The 13173-nt window shown below is 42.9% G+C and overlaps 1 long non-coding RNA gene across 1 annotated transcript; it reads right to left on the reverse strand.

Moving 5' to 3' along the window:
- Nucleotides 1-1318: 1318 nt before the first annotated feature.
- LOC109513860 (uncharacterized) lies at nucleotides 1319-11591 on the reverse strand. Its single transcript, XR_002167881.1, has 3 exons — nucleotides 11236-11591; nucleotides 4384-4442; nucleotides 1319-1512 (listed from the first exon to the last, which is right to left on the reverse strand). It is a non-coding gene; the product is annotated as an uncharacterized LOC109513860 (long non-coding RNA).
- Between the last annotated feature and the right edge of the window lie 1582 nt (nucleotides 11592-13173).

Genomic DNA, 13173 nt, shown 5'->3' on the forward strand with positions numbered 1-13173 from the left:
AATTTAGGAAATAAAACGGCGGATTTCCGCGGATCCGCGGAAAATTGCCATGTATGACAATATTGTGCTCTTTGTTTTTGAGTCAAGCGTGTCGATCTCACAGGCCAGAGGTGCAAGGTTCGATTCTGGCTCTGGCCTTCCTGTGTGGAGCTTGCATGTTCTCCCCGGGCCTGCGTGGGTTTTCTCCGGGTACTCCGGTTTCCTCCCACATTCCAAAAACATGCAAGGCAGGTTAATGGAATACTCTAAATTGTCCCAAGGTGTGAGTGTGAGTGGTTGTTCGTCTCTGCGTGCCCTGCGATTGACTGGCAACCGGTTCAGGGTGTCCCTGCCTACTTGCAGATCGGAAAATGGATGGATGGATGTTTTTGAGTCAAGAGTGGACTTTCCCCCGCTTGTGTCCCAGCACTGACTTTCCATATGTGGGTGCAAAGTAGCAAATGCTTGTATCATGTTCATACTCGATGAGTGTGAGGCTACGATAGTCTTATATGATTCATGAAGAGCAGAACATGTACTTTAAATTCCACATTTATCACAACTCGGTGTCACATTCCATCTCCTGGAGATGGAATTCTTTTTGTGCATATTCATGATATCATGCCTGCAATGTGTCATGTGAGTCTCGTATTGCTTCAGCAAAATCCAAGTGATTCATTTTTTTTACACATTAAGTGACGAAGTCCACTTTTATTTTCTCCAGTGACCAGGCTCTACATTTTTTTCTTCATTAAGTCGGCCTCGCTTTCATTTTCTCCAGTGACCAGGCCCATATTTTACTCAAGCAGGAAGGCCTCATTTGGTTTTTGGTCCATTTTTAGAAACTTGCCAATATAAAGTTGTGTTTTTTTTTAATTAAATAATATGTAATATTCACAGGATTTTTTTGTAAAGACAAAAAATGTAGAAAAAGGTAAGATATTTTCAACAATGTAGGAGAAAAAAGAGAAAAAAACACATCGGAAAAAGACACATTTTGGAAAATTTTTGGAAGTCAGGTTTTTCTAGGGGGTGGGGGGTCTTAATCTTATAAGTGAGTGATATTTTCCATAAACAAAAAGTGATTTTTGGGGGGAGAATTTAAAAATAAAAATCTGTATTTTTGTAAAGAAAAATAGTCTAATACCTTCCCATTGAACAACAACTAAATACCAAATTTCAATGTCCAAGCTATAGGGCAGGGGTGTCAAACTCTTTTTTTTTTTTTGGCCGTGCGCCACATAAATGAAAAATTACTTTTGAAATTATAGGCCAGTAAAATCAGTTTTTTTCAAATATTTATATTTATATTTGTTTTAAAAGGGGAATTGGTAACCAAAAAAAAGGGCTTACAATATCACATGTGAAGACAATTTGCAATTTTGGTATTTCAGCAAGAAAAATGAACTTCACAGGCCTTATAAAATAATGTGGGGAGGAGGGGGTCAGATATGACGCCCCCACCCCCACCCCACCCCCGGCCTTGAATCTGACACCTGTGCTGTTGCGGGAGACAAAAGGAAATGGCGGTAGCTGAGGGAAAAGAAGAAAACAGGATGCGGGCATAGTGAGTGAAAGAATCGAGGGCATGAATACCTTGAAGCATTTAGCCTTGGAGTCAGAAGCAGCAGCTCTCTCCGGGACATCAATCCTGTTCCTCCCGCAGCGTACGGGTCAATTAGACCTTTATTACAGGCAAATGCGCATCTTGAATGTACATGCACTAAGACGAATGATGCAAAAAAATCCCTTCTTTCCAGCGCTGCTTATACAGAGGATCATAAACCAAGGCGGGGTCACTAATCAGATCGTGAGCTGCTCCCAAATCCGCCGATATTCCCGAAAGGCATGACTGTGGATTCAAGTTGACATTTTCAAGCATCAGCACTTTTTTTTGAGAAGGGTGAAGGTGTTGTTTTTTTGGCAGCCGTCACTGCAGGATTGATGCCAGAGTGCCACAGCTAAAGGTTCTTATGCGCTTTCTTATTTTTTATTTTTTTTATCCCCTCCCTACCCAAGTAATATTTCATCGTCAAGCGTTGCAGCGTTTCTACAGTTTATAGAAATCGTGGGAAAAGTGTTGGGATTCAGCTCAGCGAGGAAAAGAGACGACGGTAAAAGGTCAAGGCCGTTAATCGTTAATAGATCGCTCATCCGGTCCATGGAATTTTTTTTTTTTTTTTTTTTTTTTTTTTATTGTCGAGCTTTTCTGTCGTCAGTAGATTTTTAATTAGACCTGAAGAAATAATAGTTGCCCATAAAAACACTTATGTTTACTGGAAGCCACAACTCCGTGAAGATAAATGTCTACGATGACATTTAAAAAGTCAATTGGTCCACTAATCACTCCTAATTCATTCAACACCAAAAACTCTCACGTCCTTAGAATTTCTGAAGTAGCTGAGGTTATTTCTTGCTGTTCCGTTCCAAGCAAGGCTGGATCCACACTGTAGGTCCAAGACGCCAATTTTGACTTAGTGCTTTAAATCCTTTTTTTTTTTTTTTTTTTTTTAGCTATGTCCATGTAGTTTTCAAGAGACACATATCTAATACATTGACAGCACACATGAAACAACAACCCTCATGTGCAGACACTCCAATTGCAATGAAATAACTCAGGGCCAAATTCACGAAAGGAGCAAACAGGTAGCATCTAATCCATGGTGAAATGTGTCACGAGCCGAGATCCCAAGCAGAATTAACCTCATTGATAAACAACATCTAATTCACCGACGCCAGCGCTAATAGTCACACGCAGTTTGAATGACGCAAAAAAATTGCTTGAAAAAGCTCTTGTCAAATTGGCGCTACTGAGGGAAGGCTCAGAAATGTACAAGAAATGTCATCCTAAATTACCTACGTTTGATTTTCTTACCTTGAGTTCAATTTTGTATTTTATTTTATAGAATGTGAGAAATGTCAGGAAGCCGATCATCATTTGACCCGAAGGAGGGGACAAAACTGTCATCAGTGAGTCGTGGTAAATCGCAGGCGGAAGCACATTGCGCTTTTCAAGACCCTTCATGGACACCATGATAGCAAATAAAGTCAGAAAAAAAGAGTGGCATCATACCCATTATTTAAGTAAGCTCTTCTGTTAGGCCCATGTGTCAAATGTCTAAGCCTTGGCGGAGGTCTGTGACGCCAGAGCGCGTGTGTGTTGCATGCGTACGTCGCCAACGTTATTTGCAGCCGAGCTGTCGACCCTCAGCTCCTCGAGCCGCCTCCTTGTCCTTGTTTACTGCCTCGCCAGGCACATATGTTTACCAAAGCACCAGCCTTCCTGTGGTGACTCACCCCCAACGTGGAGAGACGGAACACAAGTTTACACCCCCACCACCATTTCCCACCACTTCTCCCTTCCATCCCTACTGCGCAAGGTTAATCTGGTCCACAGCCGCACCTTGCATGTCACCCTAATGAAGCCCCCGCAGACTAACACTTAATAAGAGTTAAGAGTAAATTAACCTTGAAGACTTTGTTTGAATCTCGGGGCTTTTTCCCGACATTTTCATATCCATGTCTCACATCCAAGGACTCGTGTTTTTTTTTTGTTTTTTTTTTTTTAAGTCAGGGGTAAGAGATGTTCCCTTGACACCTGCAAATTTCTCCCCGACATCTATGTATGTACTGGATGTCAGCTGCACCTCTCATTATTGCTATTAAGTGCAGGAGCAGCAGCAGCCAACTCCAAAGTAAGCATGGTAGGTAAAGGTTAGAGTAGGTTAATTGCTCTGTAGGTCAAAAGTTGGTTGGTAAAGGTAGACACTGGAAGTCGGTCAAATGTGGTTAGGTACGCTAGTTTACCTGCCCAACTAGCTACCTACCTCGGAACCTACCACCCTTTATGTTTTATTTTTTTGTTACTATTTGAGAAAATAAAGTTGATCAGTACACAGGCCAGAGGTGGTTAGAAAGTAGGTATCTAAGGTATTGGAGCTAGATAGGTCGGTAGGTAGCAAGCTAGCTAGCTTGCTCGTTAGGTAGGTAAAACGATGATAGATAAAGGGAAGGACCACTATTTTATTTTTTTTTTTAGGTACAATAGGTTGGTGAGAAAATGAAGTAGATCAGTCGCATATGGCAGAAGGAAGGTCAGAAGGTAGGTATGTAAGTTACTTTAGCTAGGTGGGTAGCTAGCTTGGTCGTGAGATGTTGATAGGCAAACGTAGGCACAGTAGGTCGGTATGGTAATTTCCTTGCCTAACTAGCGACTGACCTAGCGACCAACCACCCAAAGTAGACATAAAAAAAAAATAGCTTTCAAAAATACAATAGGAACATACATTGACAACACTTAAAGACATTAACAGACAACTTTCAGAACATTTAAGAGTAAAGTTAAGAAATGAGAGTAGGTTTTAAAAGTAAAATAATCACAATAATAAATAAATAAACAATTACCTCTGTTTTGTTTTGATTTAGCTAAAGGAAATGTTGGTTCAACCAGTTTTTAATTTTCTCTAGACAGTGATACAAGATGTTAATTGAACGATTGTAATTTGGAGACATTGATAAATATAGCTGTGTCATCTGCATAACTATGATAATCAATATTGGCGTTCTGGAGCATTTGATCCAAAGGTAACATATTCCGACTGTACAAAAGGGGTCCAAGGACTCACCCTGGAGGGACCCAATGGCCATTTGATTACATTGAAAACTTCCAGTGGTCACAAAGTAACTCCTGTCCACCAAGTCAGACTTGAACCAGTTTAGGACTGCTCCATTTAATTGCAAGTTTCCATCCTGTTCAGCAGTATATTATGATCAATTGTATCAAATGCTGCACTGAGATTCGATAAGAAGAGCAGTGACAACAGCCCTGTGTCATTGTTGAATCTTCAATAATTTAGTACTTTAATAAGAGCTGTTTCTGTACTGTAATGAGCTCGGAAACCTGATTTATCACAAGGTAGGTATGGTGAAGAAATACAGTAAGTAAATATAAGGTGGGGAAGGCACTTGGTGTCTCAGACGGTTGGTACACCAATCTTGTTAGGTACGGGGAAGAAAGACAAGATAAGGGAGGGTAGGTAGATACATTGTGCCTCTTATTCTTGCTCTAAGCATAGCAGCAGATGCCTGATCCCCTTGCCGTTTTCCCGCCGGCCGATCAATGCTCCTAATGATGGCGATCAATCAAGAAAATGAAAGATTTACTCCCCGATATTAATTTTGCCGGGCATCGATTGAGGCGTGTGGAGTATTACGGCCATTCACGCCTCTCCAGCTGCCGTATTGAGTCGCTCGTCTGTTCAAAAACAAGCCGTTCATCTTCTCATTTCAACAGTTTCACTGCCGCTTTAAAGATAATTAGAAACAGATACCAATCACCTCGGGTGATGTTTTGTCAACTCTATGAAAATGCTATTTGTGAGTCTTAATTGCATTTGAATCAGTCAAATCCTGAGCAGGAAACCATATTTCAACCCTCCAACATTTGGCTCAGCCAAGCATGGAAACACGGCCCCAAAGTGGTGTTTAATCAGGCCCGATGTGTGCGGATTTAATCACAGCGCTAAGCCGTGACCAGCCGCCGCCTCCGATAACTGGCTGTCGGGTGGCAACGCGAGGATTGCTAACTCAGGGTGGCGCCTCCACAGTCAGTTGCTAAAGACACCATAGTCTGTCTGTCAGTGTCTGCCATGTTCTCCCATTTTCTTGGATGAGGACAAAAAACCCAACGCCTTTAGTGGACGCTGCTGAAACAACAACAGACGGAGGTTCACGAAAGGACTTCAGATCGGAAAGATAGGTATAGTTATATAGATAGGATAGCAAAACTGATATCCAACCAGTCCTAGACGGTCGAAAGAAGCTTCGCTGGGCCAGACGCACATGTATTAAAGTGGAGCAATGCGCCAGTAGGTCGAGGGTCGATGAGCATTGCGCTAGTTAGCAACGAGCTTCGGCTGGCTGTGTGTGTGTGTGTGTGTGTGTGTGTGTGTGTGTGTGTGTGTGTGTGTGTGTGTATATATATATAAAAAAGTGTGTGTGTGTATATATATATATATATATATATATATATATATATATATAGAGCCAGCCGAAGCTCGTTGTATAGAGAGAGAGAGACAGAGAGAGAGAGAGATTTAGCCTTGACTGTAGGTAGGTGCAGTAATTACAATGTAAACGTGGAAATCGTATCCAGTCTGATCAAGGTGCGAGAGAGCAACTAGAAATGAAGCCCTGGAATGATCACTCATGCTTATCTGTCTGCAGTCGTGAGGAGGGAGGGAGAGAGAAGAAGGGGGAAGGCTATAATGAGGTGCACTCACCCATAGTGGAGAGCTTAATAATTCAATGCAGGGGGATCCTATCAGATTACAATAGCGAAAAAGGCTCCAAAGCTCGTACTGCTAAAGACAGAACAGACTCTTTCTCTTTCTCTCTCTCTCTCTCTCTCTCTCGCACACACACACACACACACACACACACACACACACACACACACACACACACACACACACACACAAACACACCTTTCTGCCAATCCTGCGATAGCCAGGTTGCGCCGTTACGCATAATCGCACAAAAAGTGGTCACCCAGGCAAGAAAAGGAATGAGTGACTGTGACAAAACTGCAGTTTCCTCATCCAAAAGATTCAATTTTGATGAAAAACAACCAATTTTACAGTCAAAGCATGAACTCTACTGATTTGGAGTGATGTCCTCACAAGTTGGCACAAGAAGTCTTCGGGAAAGACACTTTATTCTCACAATTTTACACCCCTTGAATGACTCCCATTTTCAGGCAAAAATCTGCACATCTACCTGTAGTTTCAGCACGATTACACCAGCTACCTACCTAACATACTTAGCCACCTTCCAGCCTTTCCACCGACCCTCTAGCTAGCTAGTTCGCTACCTCGCTACTTCCCGACCGACCAAACATCCCACATACCAGTACATACCTACGGACCTATCGATCGCTATAGAACCTACCTTTATCTTCAGTTTGTTCTGTGCTGCAGATAAAAAAGAATGGCTGATCATTCCTGTGCTTCTTCTGGCATTAAATTATGGACCTGGACTGGACTCGATAAGATTTCTAGTTGTTTGTTTGTTTGTTTGTTTTTCTACTTGTGCGAGGAAGAAAACATATTCACCCTCCTCCTTCGCTCCCTGGCTCCCTCCCTCACCCACTTTCCTCCCTATCCCCCAAACTAGCAGTTACAGGCTGTACGGCTGCTAAGTTTTCAAAGTGAACAAAGGCACAAGAAGGATAGAGGAGACCCGGGGATTATTTAAATACGAGGTGCATTAGGAGCCCCGGTGTGCCTCCCATCCCTTAAGTCATCAACAAAACCTGCTCCACTTTCCTTTATTTTGTGTGTGTGTGTGTGTGTGTGTGTGTGTCTGAGAAAGAAAGAAAGGAAGAAAGAAGGAAAGAAAGAAGGAAAGGAGAGGATAGGAATAAAGAGGGTGCGTTTGGTGAAAAAGTATTACGGTGTGTTACGCGAAGGAAGCACAGCCCAAAGCCACTTTATCCTTACCGAGACAGAAAAGAGAGTAGCAATAATCACTCTTGTAGACCAGACATCTGACAGTCACACCCCACAAAACCTTTGTCGAAAGTAGCCAAGGTTTCATGAGTGCGAGGTGTTGAGAAATGAGTGGTTCCTAAGTACAGGAGAAGTTTTTATCCTATTTTTTTATACCTGTTACAAATTGTGGTGGAAGATATTAATGATGTCAAATTATTTGATTACTGATATCTTAACCTACACTGTAGACTATGTGTATTTTCTTAACTACTTGGCATACCTACCAAACTATATTTTCATCCTACTATACCTTTTACGTACCTACTGTACCTTTAGCCACTTAGCTACTCTCTCAGCAAAAAAAGAAAAAAAAAAGTAACTGTCGAGGTCAATTTTTTTTCTCCAAGGTTTACATTTTTGTGATGTACCCTGTAGAATTCACAACAGGATTGACTCTTAGGTACAAATCAGTACTGTATATGACAGGAAAAGGTACACAAATAGTCCAAATGGGCAAAGAGATCATTTCTGTACATTTTTATTTGCATGCAAGGACAGAAAAAAAGGGCTCGGCCAATGTGAATGCCTTTTGAAAGTGTCCACTGTTGTATGGCATGCAGTTTCAAGAAACAGTAAAAGTAGAATTCTAGACCAAGGACGAGAATCATTTTGGCTTTTTGTACACTTTTAATTAACTGACAATGATCCTTGTGAAGAAAAAAAAATGTTGTTCGCGTACGTTTTGTGCTTTTCGACAACTCTTCGGTTCCCAGGATGCATTGTGGCATGCAATCCTATGCTTTTTACGTCATAATCCTTGCCGTTTAAGTGTGTATGTTACCCATTTTTTGTTGCGAATTCGTGTCTTAACTCATTTAATCCAAGTCATCTTCACTGGAGCAAATCCCTCAATCGCCACCGTTTTACTGATGCATGGGCACACAACAAGTTTTACACCGCATTCTGGTTTCACTTCGCTCACCTTTGCGAAGGCAAATCCCCTGCATCCCGCGCCCTTGACTTCTTCTGCAGCATGTTAATGGTTGAACGCTGCCACCTGCTGCCACCTGCTGGACAGATTTGAAATGATTTACATTGCAGACAAACCTGAATCAGAGACTGTGTCAGACCCTTCCGCACACCGTGACGCAAAAAAAAAAAAAAAAAAAAAAAACCTCTAAAATTAAACCTCAAAAGACATAAAAATACATTTTTCAAGACGTATTTATACGTCGTGGGGAATAAAAGAGTTAATACCATGCCTTAAATTTCAGTTGCACATTTTTAACATGAAACTGTGAATGACTGTGTTATAATGTTGGCCAGCCCTGGTCAAGATCGTTGCCTATAAAAGGTACAAATGACATGTACCGTATGGTACATATTTGCCTACAGAGGGTGCAAATCATAACGCTCCCAATATGTACCCCATTTAAAGGCTACAATAGGCATCGACTTGAGTTTACCGCATCAGTGACAAGCCATTGTACCCTTAAAGGTACAAAGTTAGCATGTTATTTCTGACAAAAGGGTGAAAGAAAACCCACAACAATCATGTCAATTACAATGAGGAACGTCAGAGCCAAGATTGCAACCTGATGCAAACATGATACCCACTCCTCCACCATGCTGCTCGAGCTACCTCGTATTTTCTACAAAATCTGATCGTGAATACACATAACGTGGCGCCCCCAGAACGGAGAGTTATTTTTTTTATATAAATGTATTTGCTTCAAAGGGCACATCGGTTTTATTGCGTTTGGGCTCAGTTACAGCTCTGTCTTTGTTTAAAATGGCTCCACCTGCAGCGGCATATTTGTTTTATTTGCGCTTCTCAGCCCGAGACAGGGGCAGAAGCTTGTTTGGGTCCTCAAGGGCAAAGGAGTTACTGTCGACTACGACGCAGCCTCCCGCTGGCAGGGGTGTCACATTTACTCTTGTAAAAAGGAATAAAAGCACCCTTCTCCACTCCGACACCCTTGTTGCACGCGGACCTTTTGCTCTGCTCCTCCAGCAGCCTGCTGGCATTTTTTTTTTTAATTTATATACATCCCCTCCCTAAAACTCATTTTCTGGCAGGAATTTTCTGACACGGAACAAAGCTGAGGTCGACTCTGTCTGAGACCTCTGCCACCGACTGTCTGCAGATGAATTGGAAGCAAGCACGAGTTTCTTTTTCTCAACGCGGGACGTGCGGGAACAGACGAGAAGGACCTTGGAAAATAGGGGGGAGGGGGGGTTGGGAAGGCTGGCTCCTTAATGGAGAACTTGGCACGGGTCCATGGTTTCTCCGCAGGCACGCAACACCTCCGGGGTTGATAGTCACCTCTAACCCGAGAGGAGACATGTCCAACTGTTCACATTAACCGTCACAGGCTGGCAGGACCACCGCGGTCAGGCAGGGGGGTTCTACTTTGAGCATTCGCTGGTGGGAAATGTCAAAACATGGACAGAATGGAATAAACCCTTAAGAGGGATAAATGGAGGGGTTGAATGATAACCGTATCTTAAGGCAGGGATGGGCAACTGGCGGCTTGCGACCACACTGTGAGCAGCCCACAGTTTGACCTGCGCCAGACCACCTTGCAAACGCACCCACTTACTCCACTTGCAAAGCTAGAAATGTGATATGAGTACTGTAAAGCAAGATCTCCAGATCTCCAGTGCAGCAAGCCAAACTTTATTGGATCAATAGCGTCAATAAGCACTTGCTTGGCACATGCGTTGATATGCTGACAAGCCGCCGAATGGCTTGTTTGTCAAAAGGCTTTGTGTCCAATCGATGCGCTTGTCCAAGTTCAATGACCTTATGTTCAGCTGGCCGTCGTTGCCGCACTTAATGATGCGTTGCAACATGTTTGCCGTTAGAGACGCCGAAATATGCTTCCGGCCTGTCAGCACTCCAAGACTTTGACACAGTTGTCTGCTCTAGGCTGATTCAATCAAGCAATATGACGGCTAATTGGATGGAAACACATACAGACAGCACTCCGATATGACCGAGGATGAAAAAGTCTGAAGAACCCATGCACGAAATTGAAGTGTAATTTGCCCATTTTGGGCTGGTACTTTGACAAACTCCTTCGAGGCAAATCTCACAAATGAGTTGAATTAGTGACACTAAATTTGTGATGTTTTTATGTTTCTTCTTTTTTGCATATATGCCATCTCATATGGGTGGAATATTATGTTGATGTTTGATGATCATATTGAGGATTCCCTGTGGAAAAAAAAGAGGTAAACGAGGGCCTGTTCATTGTTGGTTATTTGCTTTCATTAACTTGCTTTGTTATCTATCTATCTATCTATCTATCTGTGATAGATAGATAGATAGATAGATAGATAGATAGATAGATAGATAGATACACACACACACACACACACACACACACACGCACACATATATGTTTTGGGTTTTTGTTTTTTTTTTGTAACAACTAACACCTTACTTAGATAACCTAACTGTTACTTTTGTAATGATATGAGCAAATCGTATTTGCTTGCTCGACTAGCGATGCCTGCCCGCAGCGCACAGAGCACACACGGAGCAAGTGCAGCCGTTCGGCAGTCGTACAAATGGTGATTGCATTCCCCCTCCGACCACAACGGTAGTCCAAATAAAGAACCTCTACTCTTTCCAAAAGTTGTATTATTAAACAAACCCGCTCGCACAAAGCGACCCAACTTTGCAGAGTCACAGTTCTGTTCATTACTGTAAAGTAGTTAATGACAGCAATCAGCTCACTGGAAGCTAACTGCCACTTACCATTCGATAGAAGCGGTTGTGCCATCCACAGCATGAACGAATAATAAAATCCAAGTGGCGACCCCATTCCCAGATGAAGACACAGCCAAGAACGGTAAATTATACAAAGCTTGAGAAATGGGAACTTCGGTGTTTACAGCCCGAAGTGAACAGTTCCTGCATTCGCATCCGGGGGAGTGACGTCACATTGCGAGCACATGAAAAATCACAATGGAGGAAGCACGGAGATTTTCAAGTTGGAAATTCGGTCACTAGTTTTGATTTTAGTGCCAGCTAAAGAAAATATGAAGGTACGTTACACGTTCTGCGCTGCTGACAAAGTGTTATCTTGCTCCAAAAACCCTACCAGTATGTCAAATAAAAAATATAGACAACTAAATATTGTTCGATGTGTGTCTCGTCGAAAGGAAAATCACATAAGCACAGACCCAAGACTTCCACGGTTCCCCCCTTCAATCACGTCCACAGGCTCAGTGTTCCTCACAGGAGATGATTTAAAGCATGTCTGCCGCTTTATCAGGACGCTCTTGGGCCTCGGCGCTACCGAGCTTACAAACGTTCGTTCCCGCAAGGTCAAAACGTGACAAGGTGCAACCCCCTCCCCCCCAGGGTATTGCTCACTTCCAAGCTCACGTCTCCACTCTAACCTCTGTCTGAACCAGCGGTGCATTTAAAAGCACGTTATTTACTACAGCCCGCCTTTTATTTACCTGTAATTTCTTTTAAGTGCAGCATAAATTTCTCCCATGAAGTCGCTCATACATGGAGTCCCCCCCCCCCACAACACACATAACGGTAGTCTTGACTTTGGCCCGCTGCCTGGGTCGCTATATTACTCAGCCATTTTAATCATGTCCTGTTATTTCAACCTCATTATTCTTGTCATGTCTGCTAAAATCTTGCTTAACATGGAAAGGGTCAGCGGTGATGCCAGTAATGATTGTAATGAATTGAAGTCGATCGGGCCGGTGACGACGGTACAAAGTAAAGGAGGGAGCCAGTCGCAGGGTAACGGAATAATACACGCTGACTGGTTGGAAATGACAGGAGATTAATTTACAAGAAGCAAAATATAAACATATAATAAGTATACGCGGAAAAGAGGTCTGGTCACACCAATTATTTCCCTCCAAAATTTCCGCCTTCATTTCCACCTTTATTCAACTTTCATTGAGAAAAACTAGACTTATTTTTTTTCATCCATCCATCCATTTTCTTATCCGCTTATCCTCACAAGGGTCGCGGAGGGTGCTGGACCCTATCCCAGCCATCTTCGGGTAGTAGGCGGGGGACACCCTGAACCGGTTGCCAGCCAATCGCAGGGCACACAGAGACAAATAACCATTCATGCTCACCCTCACACCTAGGGACAATATAGAGTGCTCCATTAACCTGCCATGCATGTTTTTGGAATGTCGGAGGAAACCAGAGTACCCGCAGAAAACCCACTCAGACACGGGGAGAGTATGCAAACTCCACACAGGAAGGTCGGAGCCGGGATCAAACCCACGACCTCTGCACTGTGAGGTCGACGCGCTAACCACTGGATCACCGGGCCACCTTTTTTTTTTCCAAAAATATAAAATGTTTCCAAAAATCACAAAATAATGCAGCAAAACATACCAACATGCTATTTTAACATGACAATTAAATCTCAACATTAAATGACTTTGAGGTTGGAATTATTTTCATTTTAGTGGTTTTACAAACGTAGCCATGTCCCCCTCGTCCTCATCATCAGAATGCGAATGGTACTGACTACTGGACGTGACACAAACACAGGTCCATTCTATCCACAATAATTGATGATGTGCTCTGAGGGTTTAGGCATCCAATCTCCAGCACGTTTCCACTGTCGTGTCCCATGTTTGGTGCCGTCATCACTCTTCATCAAAGCATCGCACTCCATCCCACACTCCTGCCGTCTCCGGAGTGGCC

The sequence above is a fragment of the Hippocampus comes genome, unplaced genomic scaffold, assembly GCF_001891065.2.
Source record: "Hippocampus comes isolate QL1 unplaced genomic scaffold, H_comes_QL1_v1.1 scaffold82, whole genome shotgun sequence".
Lineage (NCBI taxonomy): Eukaryota > Metazoa > Chordata > Actinopteri > Syngnathiformes > Syngnathidae > Hippocampus > Hippocampus comes.